This window comes from Mya arenaria, chromosome 11 (genome assembly GCF_026914265.1).
Source record: "Mya arenaria isolate MELC-2E11 chromosome 11, ASM2691426v1".
NCBI lineage: Eukaryota > Metazoa > Mollusca > Bivalvia > Myida > Myidae > Mya > Mya arenaria.
In genome coordinates, this window is record NC_069132.1 from 19,503,211 (window position 1) to 19,516,833 (window position 13,623).

Here is a 13,623-nt window from a genome sequence, read left to right on the forward strand (position 1 = left end):
GAAAACTATCAGACACTTTTTTTAAAGTCGGCAAAAATAATTTCCGAGGCATATTTATTGGTTTCGAGATATAGCATGACCTCAATCGATCATTTTCGCCAATATCCTTACCTCTCATAAAACCTGTTTTTGCTCTAATTCCACTTTTAAGGAGTTGTTCTTTTTCAAATCATTTGATTTTGTGTTTGTTGCTATTTTACAAACTAGATATAGTTAGCTGATTGGTCTCCTCCAATAAGAAAGAATTTCTAAATGTTGACATTTAAAAAAAAGAAACACGCGGCAAAATTGTCATTGATCACCATTTTAGACGTGTTTCAATGGGATGTATTTAAATATGTAAGACCATCTAAACCTATGCGGATCACCACGGCCATTTCCCATCGAAAACGACCCCGGATGTATATGGACGGTTTTCAATGTCAGAAATCATAACATTTAACTGCGCTGCAAGTCAATTGCGTAGTAATTTCAATTAGCAGTTAAACTTTATGACTTTACTCTTGGGAATCTTAATTATTTTGAAATAATACGCTTCACTCGCAATCAATTTAAACTTGGTTTTACAAAATACAACTGAAAACACTAGAATTAATTAATACTAGTATTTAAAAATGTACGAACTACTTCTACTGATGTACACGCATTCATTCGAGCAGGGACCAATAACATAATTCTACTCCAAGATCCGAGGTTGTTTTCAATGGACAATGGCCGAGGTGTTCCGAATGCATCTGAACCGGGACTTTTATTATTGCAAAATCTTTTAAAGCAATATTGTAATTAGACATTCGCAGGATGTGGGATCAATTTCGGAAAGCTTACGGTTGACAGTAATAAGAAATATTTTTCTCAAATGTCATAATCTTGGTCTGTGTATTTGCTATATTTGTTTTGTCAAATTTTACCTTACCTCTACTAATGTATTTTTAAAACTCGCCCCTGTTGTATTTTAAACAGTACTCAAAGACTACAATAGACAATGAGTTAAATTGCATTTCTTCCCTTTAATCATAAACTCTATTGCATGAATTGTTTATTATATACTGATGTCGTATAGTTTAGTAGCACTTATTAATCGGGCTTTACACAGTAAACATTAAACAATTTTTTTGTGTCTTTGTACATCTCACACCCATCCCAAGGAATACAACAGCCACTATATCATGGTTTACTCTTTTAGTTTGTACTCTATTGTCTTCTCTGCATTTTTTTCATGGACGGTAAGTATGACGTACGATTAGGGTCTTTATTGCCGATGCAGCATCATGCTAATGTAAAATAAGCCTATGCAGCATCGGCAAAGCCCATGCAGCATCGGCAGGCTGAAGCAGCATCGGCAGAGCATCATGCTGCATTGGCAAAATAATAATTGAGCATCATGCTCAAGAACAAAGAAGACCCTTTCGTACGCGCTAATGTAAAATAAGCCGATGCAGCATCGGCAAAGCCCATGCACCGTCGGCAGGCTGAAGCAGCATCGGCAGAGCACCATGCTGCATCGGCAAAATAATAATTGAGCATCATGCTTAAGAACAATAAAGACCCTTTCGTACGCGCTAATGTAAAATAAGCCGATGCAGCATCGGTAAAGCCCATGCAGCATCGGCAAAGCCCATGCACCATCGGCACCATCGGCAGGCTGAAGCAGCATCGGCAGAGCATCATGCTGTATCGGCAAAATAATGATTGAGCATCATGCTTAAGAACAATAAAGACCCTTTCGTGTGCGTAATGCGCATAACTTTTATATGCTATTTTTTGATTGCAATAAATTTGGATAAACCCTAAAGTGCCGATGATAAAAATAGCATATAAAAGTTATGTGCATTACGCATACGAAAGGGTCTTTATTGTTCTTAAGCATGATGCTCAATCATTATTTTGCCGATACAGCATGATGCTCTGCCGATGCTGCTTCAGCCTGCCGATGGTGCATGGGCTTTGCCGATGCTGCATGGGCTTTACCGATGCTGCATCGGCTTATTTTACATTAGCGCGTACGAAAGGGTCTTTATTGTTCTTGAGCATGATGCTCAATTATTATTTTGCCGATGCGGCATGATGCTCTGCCGATGCTGCTTCAGCCTGCCGATGCTGCATCGGCTTATTTTACATTAGCATAATGCTGCATCGGCAATAAAGACCCCAATCGTACGTCATAGGTGTGTTCCTTATTCCTTATTCCTGTTTTGAATAAGGAACAAAATAACTAGTTCCTTATTCCTTATTCAAAATGTATTATTGCAGATAGGCATGAAATTGTTTCTTTGCAATGTGTTTTGTCTTTCCATAATAATTAAATAGCTTTGTGAAATAAAACAATGCACAAAATAGAAAGAAAATCGAATAAGGAATAGGGAACTAGACACAGAAATCTTGAAACGTCAAAGAATAAACTTAACCGTTTTATCACTTTTTGACATTCGCTAGTCTGATTAGTTGTGGGTAATCGTTCAATCTAAAATTGGTCTGTCGTGATCAATAACTTTTGAAAACTTCATCCAATCATCATCACATATTGCCGGACTGTATATGGGCATAATATCTCGGACAAATTTTTCGCTGTAGCATTTGAATGTTATCGCTCTTTACTTTTCGAAATTACCTATAATTGGTGTTTCCTATCGATGAGTTTGAAAGACATCCCGTGTATGCACATCTTCAAGTCTTTCGATGAAACATCTGGTTAAATGTGGTTTTACATAGGAAAACAGCTGAAGTAACAAATTTCTAATGTTTGGCATGTATACATGCGTTCTTTCCTATGATATAGTTCGACACTATTTCGCATTGAAATATTTAATGTAATTATTGCAGAAACAGGCAACGAAATAGCAAAATAGTTGCAAAGAGTTAACCTTGTTGTTGTCTTGTGTTCGCGCAAAACTAAAGGTGCACTAATTTGTCGTTACTTCAGTTCTACCGTATCTATATTTCGCAATTAGGATATTTTAAGTTTTAAGGGTCATTTTCATATGCCTTGCTATTTTAATGAATAACCTGCCGTAATGGAAAAGTTAACTCAAAAGCATTTATCACTATTATAACAGTTCAGACAACTGTTTAAATGTTCAGCAACAACATATGCAAGTCATGAATATATGAAATGGCGATTTTTAACATTTCAAAACACTTAAAGCATATAAAAACAACAACAAAAAACATTACTTTTGTGATTACACAGCATATACAGTGTGTGTATACCACGTGATAAATTGCGTCATAAATGCTACGTCGGAAGGCAATATTTTGCTTCTAATGATGACTTTAAACTAAGATAACTTGACGATTTCTTCACCATTTGAAATGAAACATAGCGCAGTCTACGCCTCTTACGGAGCCCCACCTTCGGTCTTTTACCAGAGTTTGATTGAGGGTTTAGTTTCTTAAAACACTTCGACAAACCTTTTCACAATATGGCCGTCTGACGGAGCATGTCAAAACACTATTTTGGAAACAGGTTTGTCGAAGTGTTTGATGAAACTAATTATCTTATCAAGCTTCGGGGCTATTTAAGCGGCATAGATTGCCCTTTGCTTTATTTAAAATGGTGTAGTAAAGGAAAAGTTATCTTTGATTTAAGTCTTCATTTTAAGCAAAATGTTGCCTTCCGACGTAGCATATATGACGTAATTTATCACGTGGTATACACACACTGATATATATAATGCTGTAGAGGAAACTTGTTGTACTGCCTATCCTACCATATTCGGAATCTAAACACGAGGACAATGTTTTTAAAAAATTTAATGTTATATACAAGAACCGAAATATATAATGGATAATCTGATCCTATCCTAAAATTATACTACAAAGTGTTTTATAAAAAATTTACCCTGGATTGTGGTTATGTTGTGTTACATGTTTAATGAAACGAAATTAATTTTGGATTGTTTTCATTGAAATAAATCATTTTGATCAAATATCAAACAGAGTATTTTGTATGAATTTCAATAATTCAGAAATAGCCTGCCTATTAAAACTTATTAAACATATGATATTTGATACTTCACTTTTCCAAAATTAACGTGCAAACTGATAAAGAAACAATTTTAAGTTATCTCCAGCAGAAAATATGTGTAAGGATTCAAAATATTATATAAACCTGTATAAAAGTGTATTACAAAAATGTTTTGATACTTTGAGAAGAAAATTACAAATGTAATCCAAAATTATATAACAAAAAAGACAAAGTAAGTAGTATAACAAAACATATGAGAATACACACCTGAATTGTTTAATAAATCATACAAAACACGTCTAAATAAACTATGGAAAAAAAATGTGCGTGAAGTTAGCACCGTAGCACCGTATCACCATATCACCGCGGTGATGCGGTGCTAGCACCGTATCTCCATATATTGTCAGATCAGTATACTAGTAGTGTTAAGAGTCTCTTATTCCTGGATATGACACCTATAACACTGTGGGGACAAGACCTAACCATAGGTAAAAGTTGCATGTGAATAACCTAGGATTTAAGGCCGGCAATGCCGTATTTGAATATAGGCACATAATGGCTATTCGCCACATAGTCAGTAAAAAAAACACGCCGAAACGTTGGTTTATAATTAAAAGTAAAGTATACGTGTTATTTTTTGTGTTACTCAATTAACCACATAGTCAGTAACTCATATACAGGGGAAACCTTAAAATCAGCGATGGGACCATAGCGATCAATGTCACCGTGTAGCCAAAACATGGCCATGGGTGATAGAACATGTTAATTTCCTAGGAATTCAGGCTGAATAGGCGGAATAAGGAGATGACATAGGTTCCAAATGACTATTCATCGCATAAAATGGTATAACTATGGTGCGGAAACCTCAAAATGAGCATGGAGACCATAACGACCTATGTCATCGTGTAGCCGAGGACTAGGCCTAGGTAATAGTATTTGTGAATAACCTAGGATTTTAGACAGGCTTTGCGGTAGAGGAACATAGAATAGACCCCCAATGTCTATTTGCCGCATATTCATCAACTGGTTATGGCACGGACACTTTAAAACAAGCAAGGGGACCATATCGACATATGTCACCATGTAGCCGAGACCTAGTCCTAGTTTATAGTACATATGAATAACCTAGGATTTTAAGTAGGCTATGCGAGATACGTACATGGAAAAGACTCCCAATGCCTATTTGCCTCTTATAAATGACATGTTATGGTGCAAAAACCATAAAACGAGAAACGTGACCAAAGCGACCTATGTCACCATGTAGCAGAGTCCTAGTCCTAGGTGATAGTACATATGACTAACCTAGGATTTTATGCAGGCTATGCGAGATAGGGACTTAGAAAAGGCTCCCAATGTATATTTTCCTCATATACATTACATGTTATGGTGCAAAAACCTTCAAACAAGCAAGGGGACCATAGCGCCCTATATCAGTGTGAATCTTAGACCTAGTCCTAGGTGATAGTACATATGAATTACCTAGGATTTTAGGTAGGCTATGAGTGATAGGGGCATGGAAAAGTCTCCCAATGGCTATTTCCCTCATATTCATTACATGTTATTGTGCAAACACCTTAAAACGAGCAAGGGAACCAAAGCGACCTATGTCAGCTCGTTACTTAGATCTTTTTCTAGGTGGTAGTACATATGAATTATCTAGGATTTTAGGCAGGCTATGCAATATAGGGACATGGGAAAGGCCCCTTATGCCTATTTGCCTCATATTCATTACATATTATTGTGCAAACACCTTAAAACGAGCAAGGGGACCAAAGCGACCTATGTCAGCTTGTTACTTAGATCTTTTTCTAGGTGGTAGTACATATGAATTATCTAGGATTTTAGGCAGGCTATGCAATATAGGGACATGGGAAAGGCCCCTTATGCCTATTTGCCTCATATTCATTACATGTTATGGTGAAGAAACCTTAAAACGAGCAAGGGGACCATAGCGACCTATGCCAGTTCGTTGCTTAGACCTATTCCTAGGTGATAGTACATATGAATTACCTAGGATTTTAGGCAGATTGTGACAGAAAGTGACATGGAAAAGGCTCCAAATGCCTATTTTTACCTCATATTCATTAAATGTTATGGTGCAGAAACCTAAGAACGAGCAAGGGGACCAAAGCGACCTATGTCAGCTCGTTGCTTGAACCCAGTCCTAGATGGTAGTACATATGAATTACCTAGGATTTTAGGCAGGAGGCTATGTGAGATAGGGACATAAAAATGCTCCCAATGCCAATTTGCCTCACATTTATTACATGTTATTGTGCAAAAACCTTAAAACAATTAAGGGGACCAAAGTGACCTATGTCAAGATGTAGCTTAGACCTAGTCCTATGTGATAGTACATATGAATCACCTAGGATTTTAGGCAGGCTATGCGAGATATGGACATGGAAAAGGCTCGCGGTGCCTATTTTTACCTCATATTCACTAAATGTTACGGTGCAGAAGCCTTTAAACGAGCAAGGAGACCATACCGACCTATGTCAGCTTGTTTCTCACACCTAGTCCTAGGTGATAGTACATATGAATAACCTAAGATTTTTGGCAGGCTACGCGAGATAGGGACATTGAAAAGGCTCCCAATGTATAATTGTCTAATATTCATTACATGTTATGGTGCGGAAACCTTAAAACGAGCATCGGGACCATATCGACCTTTGTCATCATGCAGCCGAGACCTAGTCCTAGGTGATAGTACATATGAATAACCTAGGATTTTAGGCATGCTTTGCGAGATAGGGACATGGAAAAGGCTCCCAATGCCTATTTCCCTCATATTCATTACATGTTATGGTGCAAAAACCTTAAAACGAGCAAAGGGACCATAGCGAACTATGGCAGGTCGTTGCTTAAACCTTGTCCTAGGTGATAGTACATATGAATTACATAGGATTTAATGCAGATTGTGCGAGAAAGTGATATGGAAAAGGCCCCAAATGCCTATTTTTAACTCATATTCATTAAATGTTACGGTGCAGAAACCTTAAAACGTGCAAAGGGACAATAGCGACCTATGTCAGCTCGTGTATTAAACCTAGTCCTATGTGATAGTATATATGTATTACCAGGATTTTAGGCAGGCTATGCGAGATAGGGACATGGAAAAGGCTCCAAATCCCTATTTGCCTCATATTATTACATGTTATGATGCATTAACCTTAAAACAAGCAAGGGGGCCATAGCGAACTATGTCAGCGTGTAGCCGAGACCTAGTCCTAGGTGATAGTACATATGAATTATCTAGGATTTAAGGCAGGCTATACGAGATAGGGACAAGGAAAAGGGTCCCAATCCCTATTTGCCTCATATTCATTAAATGTTATGGTGCAGAAACCTTAAAACCAGCAAGGGGACCACAGCAACCTATATCAGCGTGTATAGACCTTATCCTAGGTGAAAGTACATATGAACTACCTAGGATTTTAGGCAGAGTGTGCGAGATAAGGACATGATAAAGGCTCACGATGCCTATTTTTACCTCATATTCATTAAATGTTATGTTGCAAAAACCTTCAAACGAGCAAGGAGACCATACCGACCTATGTCAGCGTGTATCTTAAACCTAGTCCTAGGTGATAGTACATATAAATATTTAAGATTTTGCGCAGACTATGCGAGATAGGGACATGGAAAATGCTCCCAATGCCTATTTGTCTCATATTCATTGCATGTTATGGTGCGGAAACCTTAAAAGAGCATGGGGATCATATCGCCCTTTGTCATCATGTAGCCAAGACCTAGTCCTAGGTGATAGTACATATGAATAACCTAGGATTTTAGGTATGCTATGCGAGATAGGAACGTGGAAAAGGCTACCAATGTATATTTGATTCATATTCTATACATGTTTTGGTGCAGAAACCTTAAAACAAGCAAGGGGACAATAGCGACCTATGTCACCATGTAGCAGAGACTGAGTCCTAGATGATAGTACATATGAATAACGTAAGATTTTCGGCAGGCTATGCGTGATAGGGACATGGTCAATGCTCTCAATGCCAATTTCATTAAATGTTATTGTGCAAAAACCTCAAAACGAGCTAGGGAACCAAAGCGACCTTTGTCAGCTTGTTGATTAGACCTAGTCCTAGGTGATAGTACATATGAATTACCTATAATTTTAAGCAGGCTATGCGATATAGGGACATGGAAAATGGCCCCTTATGCCTATTTGCCTCATATTTATTAAATGTTATGGTGAAAAAACCTTAAAACGATCAAGTGGACCATAGCGCCCTATGACAGTTCGTTGCGTAGACCTAGTCCTAGGTGATAGTATATATTAATTACCTAGGATTTTAGGCAGACTATGCAAGATAGGGACATGGAAAAGGCTCCCATTTTCAATTTGTCTAATATTCATTACATGTTATGGTGCAGAAACTTTAAAACGAGCAAGGGGACCATAGCGACCTATATCAGCTTGTATCTTAGACCTAGTCCTAGGTGATAGTATTTATGAATTACCTAGGATTTTAGGCAGATTGTGCGAGATAGAGACATGGAAAAGGCTCCCAATGCCTATTTTTACCTCATATTCATTAAAGGTTATGGTGCTGAAACCTTAAAACGAGCCAGGGGACCACAGCGACTGATGTCAGCTCGTTGCTTAGACCTAATCCAATATGTTAGTACAGATGAATTACACAGAATTTTAGGCAGGCCATGCGATATTGGGACATGGAAAAGGCTCACAATGCCTATTTTACCTCATACTCATTAAAGGTTATGGTGCAGAAACCTTGAAACAGACAAGGAGACCATAGCGACCTATGTCAGCGTGTATCTTAGACCTAGTCCTAGGTGAAAATGCATTTAAATTACCTAGGATTTTAGGCAGGCTATGCGAGATGGGGATATGGAAAAAGGGTCCCAATGCTCATTTGCTTCATATTCATTACATGTTATGATGCAGAAAACTTAAAACAAGAAACGGGACCAAAGCGACCTATGTCATTGTTTAGCAGAAACCTAATCTTAGATATGAATAACCTAGGATTTTAGGCAGGCTATGTGGGATGGTGACGCGGAAAAGGCTCCCAATGTCTATTTGACTCATATTCATTATATGCTATGGTGCAGAAACCTTAAAACGAGAAACGGGACCATATCGACCTATTTCACCTTATAGACGAGACCTAGTCGTAGGTGATAGAACATATGAGTAACCTATGATTTTAGGCAGACTATGCGTGATAGGGACATGGAAAAGGCTCCATATTCCTATTTGCGGCATAGTCATTAACTGGTAATGGCGCGGAAAAATTAAAATGATCAAGGGTACCATATCGACCTATGCCATAATGTAGTCGAGACCTAGTCCTAGGACATAGTGCATATGAATAACCTAGGATATTAGGCATGCTATGCAAGTTGGGGACTAGGAAAATGCTCCCAATGGCTTTTGACCTATATTCATTACATATTATGGTGCAGAAAACTTAAAACAAACGAGAAACGGGACCAAAGCGACCTATGTCATCGTTTAGCCGAAACCTAGTCTTAGGTGATATAACAGGATTTTAGGCATGCTATGTGTGATGGGGACATGGAAAAGGCTCCCAATGTCTATTTGACACATATTCGTTACATGTTATGGTTCAGAAACCTTAAAACGACAAACGGGACCATAGCAACCTATGTCACCTTATAGACGAGATCTTGTCCTATGTGAACTTCATATGAATAACCTCGTATTGTAGGCATGCTATGCGAGATAGAGACATGGAAAATGCTCCCAATGCCTATTTGCCACATATTCATTACAAGTTATGGTGCGGAAACATTACAACGAGCAAGTGGACCATAACGACCTATGTCAGCGTTTAGCTAAGACCTAGTCCTAGGCAGGCTATGCAGGAAAGGGACATGGAAAGGCTACCAATGTCTATTTCCCTCATAATCTGGCATTGCGCGGAAACCTTAAAACGAGTAAGGGGACATAGTGACTTACGTTACTAAGTAGACTTGACCTTTCCCAGATGATGGTTTATGTGAATATATAGGCAGGTTATGCGGGATAGGGAAATGAAAATGACTCCCAATTCCTATTTACCCAATATGCAACTAAAACGGTGCGAAACCCTTAACACGAGCAAGCGCACGAATGGACCTATGGCACTTTGTAGCCCAGGCCTCGCTTTAAGTGATAACATCGCTGAATTACCAAGAATTTTAGGCAGGCTTCGAGGGAAAGGGGCATGAAATAAGCTCCAAATGCCTTTATTGCATTAATAACAAACAGCGAAAACATGAACACGAACACATATACCATAGCGTCCCAAATCGCGACCTGGCCATACACGGTGAGTGATCATATGAATATCATAGGAATTTATGCAGGCTATGCGGGATAGGGACATGAAATTTGCTCCTAATGGATATTTAGTTATTTATATTCTGGCATTGTTATGGTGCGGAAACCTTACAACACTCAAAGAGATCATAGCGACCTTAGTCACTGTGTAGCCGAGACTTTACCTCAGATAATTCCATATGTGAATTAGTTAGGATTTAAGGCAGATTTTGCGGGAAAGGGGCATTTAAAAGAATCCCAAGTACTATTTAGCCAATATACAACTTTTATGGTGCGATAACATTACAATGAGTAGTAACCTATGACACTTTGTAGCCAATATTTGGCTTGAAGTGATGGTATATGGATCAACCTAGGCAACTTATGCTAGGCTAGATAGGGACATGAAAAATACTTCCAATGCCTACCTGGCATTACTAACATGTTATGGTGCGGAAACCTTTAAACGAGAAAGCAGACCATAGCGACCTATGTCACCGTTTAGCCGAGACCTGGTCATACTCGGTGTTGAAACATAAAAATATCCTATGCTATGCGGGATAGGGACATAAAATATGCCCATTATGCATATTAGTAATTTACCCGATATTCTTGCAGCGTTATTGTTTGTTATTGTGTGGAAACATTAAAACGTGCACTGCGACAATATGGACATATGTCACGGTTCAGCCGAGACCTTGCACCAAATGATGGCATATATTTGAATAACCTAGGATTTTAGGCAAGTTATGCAGGATAGGACATGATAAGACTCCCAATACCTAATATCCAATATACAACTGTTATGGTGCGATAACCTTAAAATAAGCAAGCGAACCATAGGGACCATTGCCACTGTATAGCCGAGACTGGTTTAAGTTTATGGCATATGTGAATCACTTAGGATTGTAGGGTGATAATGCGGGATAGGGACATGAAATAAGCTCCCAACACCTACCTGACCCACATACTTACCGTTTATGTTGCGGAATCCTTACAACGAACAAGGGTACCATATCGATCAATATCACAGTGTAACTGAGACCTGGCCCTTGGTGAGGCCTTATGTGAATAACTTCGGATTTTCGAAAGGCTATTCGAGATAGGGACATACATTTGGTTCTTAATGCGTGTTTAATGTGTGTATATAAATGTGCCTGTCATAGGCAATTAAATAAATAAATAGGTCCAGCTTTTATTTGTATTTAGAGTTACTACGGTGTTAACACCTAATTGTGTGATGGCCGTAAACGACAGTGCACTTTAGTATTTACTTAAGAAATGAATTGCAGGGTTCGGACTCCACACACTTTGACAAGCCCAATTGCGTTCATACCCCGATAATGATATCAACCCCGCAATTAATTCCTTATATTTACACCAATAGTTCATTATTTCATTCAAGAATCGTTAAAAAAATACTTCATTTCATTTAAGAAATCCTTCAGTAATGCTTCCTTACACATTCTGTATGTGAATCACTTAGGATTTTAGGGTGATAATGCGGGATAGGGACATGAAATAAGCTCCCAACACCTACCTGACCCACATACTTACCCTTTATGTTGCGGAATCCTTACAATGACCAAGGGTACCATATCGACCAATATCACAGTGTAACTGAGACCTGGCTCTTGGTGAGGCCTTATGTGAATAACTTTTTCGAAAGGCTATTCGAGATAGGGACATACATTTGGTTCTTAATGCGTGTTTAATGTGTGTATATAAATGTGCCTGTCATAGGCAATTAAATAAATAAATAGGTCCAGCTTTTATTTGTATTTAGGGTTATTACGATGTCTACACCTTATTGTGTGATGGCCGTAAACAACAGTGGACTTTAGTTTTTACTTAAGGAATGAATTGCTGGGTTGATGTCATTATCGGGGTATGAACGCAATTGGGCTGGTCAAAGTGTGTGAAGCCCTTAACTGTGGACTCTGCTGTATAATTAACATAAATACACTGTCATATCGATCATAACATTGACATAACACCTTTGGGTGTGCACCGTCTTCCATGGAATCCCAAAGTATGTTGTTAAACTTATATAGCCAAAAGTGGGTTGAGGCCTAGGGTACCCTTATAAGATTTGCTATTGCAGTAAGGGGCGGTCCACGATTTGATATTTCCTAGGGATCACAACTTAGTCTTGATCCGTCTTCCTCTTGAAGCATAGAATATGCGGCATAAATAAATAAGGAGATTTGAGGGTTCTTACGCTATAATATCGCTATGTCTAAATTCAGTCTTGAATTGTGCACTTTGGTGTAATATTTGTTTATTTATATGGACATAAAACATTAATTTTATGGCGTCACATTGGGAATGTGACGTCTTCCATGTTAGCCGAAAATATGTTAACACCTAAACAAATGCGCGGCTAAAATAATTCTAAAACTGTGCATTTTGTAATACATACACATGACAGAGGCTTGGAACTATCCCGGAATACGGTGAAGATGTTTGCCGTTACATAATGTCGTATCCCGGAGAGCAATGCTGATTTGTGATAAATGCATATTTATAAACTTGATGTATGCTTATTAATGACAGGCTTTGATAAATTACCGCTTCAAATGGCCACATTCAGGAAAGTATACTAACACATTCATAAGTTTACAAAATGTTACCATATTTTTAAATATAATTCATTCAAGAAATATATTGTATATATGTAGCATACGTTTATAGACCTAAACATAAAGATAATGCTACTTATCTTTATCTAAAAGTAAACATATTGGATACTCAACAACACTGCTAAACAAAAAGCCCTCTTTTCCCCTGTAAGTAATCATTGTTTTCTCTCCTGCACCTCTTATACCATCCAAAATGTTACCCCTGTGTACCCTCCGTTAATACGGATGTTCGGTAGCAGTCAATCGTTTAGTCATCATTCGATTGTTCATCTTAAGATGCGAATCGGGGATCCCAAATTTCTATCTATAAGGCATTGAAGGTAAATTTCGGCAATATCTGTCTCTAAAAAATATAAAGCTATTGTTTTTGTTAAACAGGTACTATGTTACGACTGTTTCTTATATAGGGCCAATTTAAATTCGAAACTGTGCTAGAAACACCCTACATTTCAAATCTGAAGCTAAGCTTTAAAGCTGTACTCTCACAGATTGAACGTTTTGACAACTTTTTTTTGTCTTGAAACGAGAATATTTTTGCGTAAATATCTGCAAACCAATGGTAAAAGACTGCTGACTAAAGATCAGATTGCAGCTTTACATATTTCCGTCCCAAAATTTATGTTTTATGCATTTTTCTTAAACCGTTAGTAACGGTTTAAGCCATAAATCATTAAATTTGGAATGGAAATATGAAGATCTGCGATCTG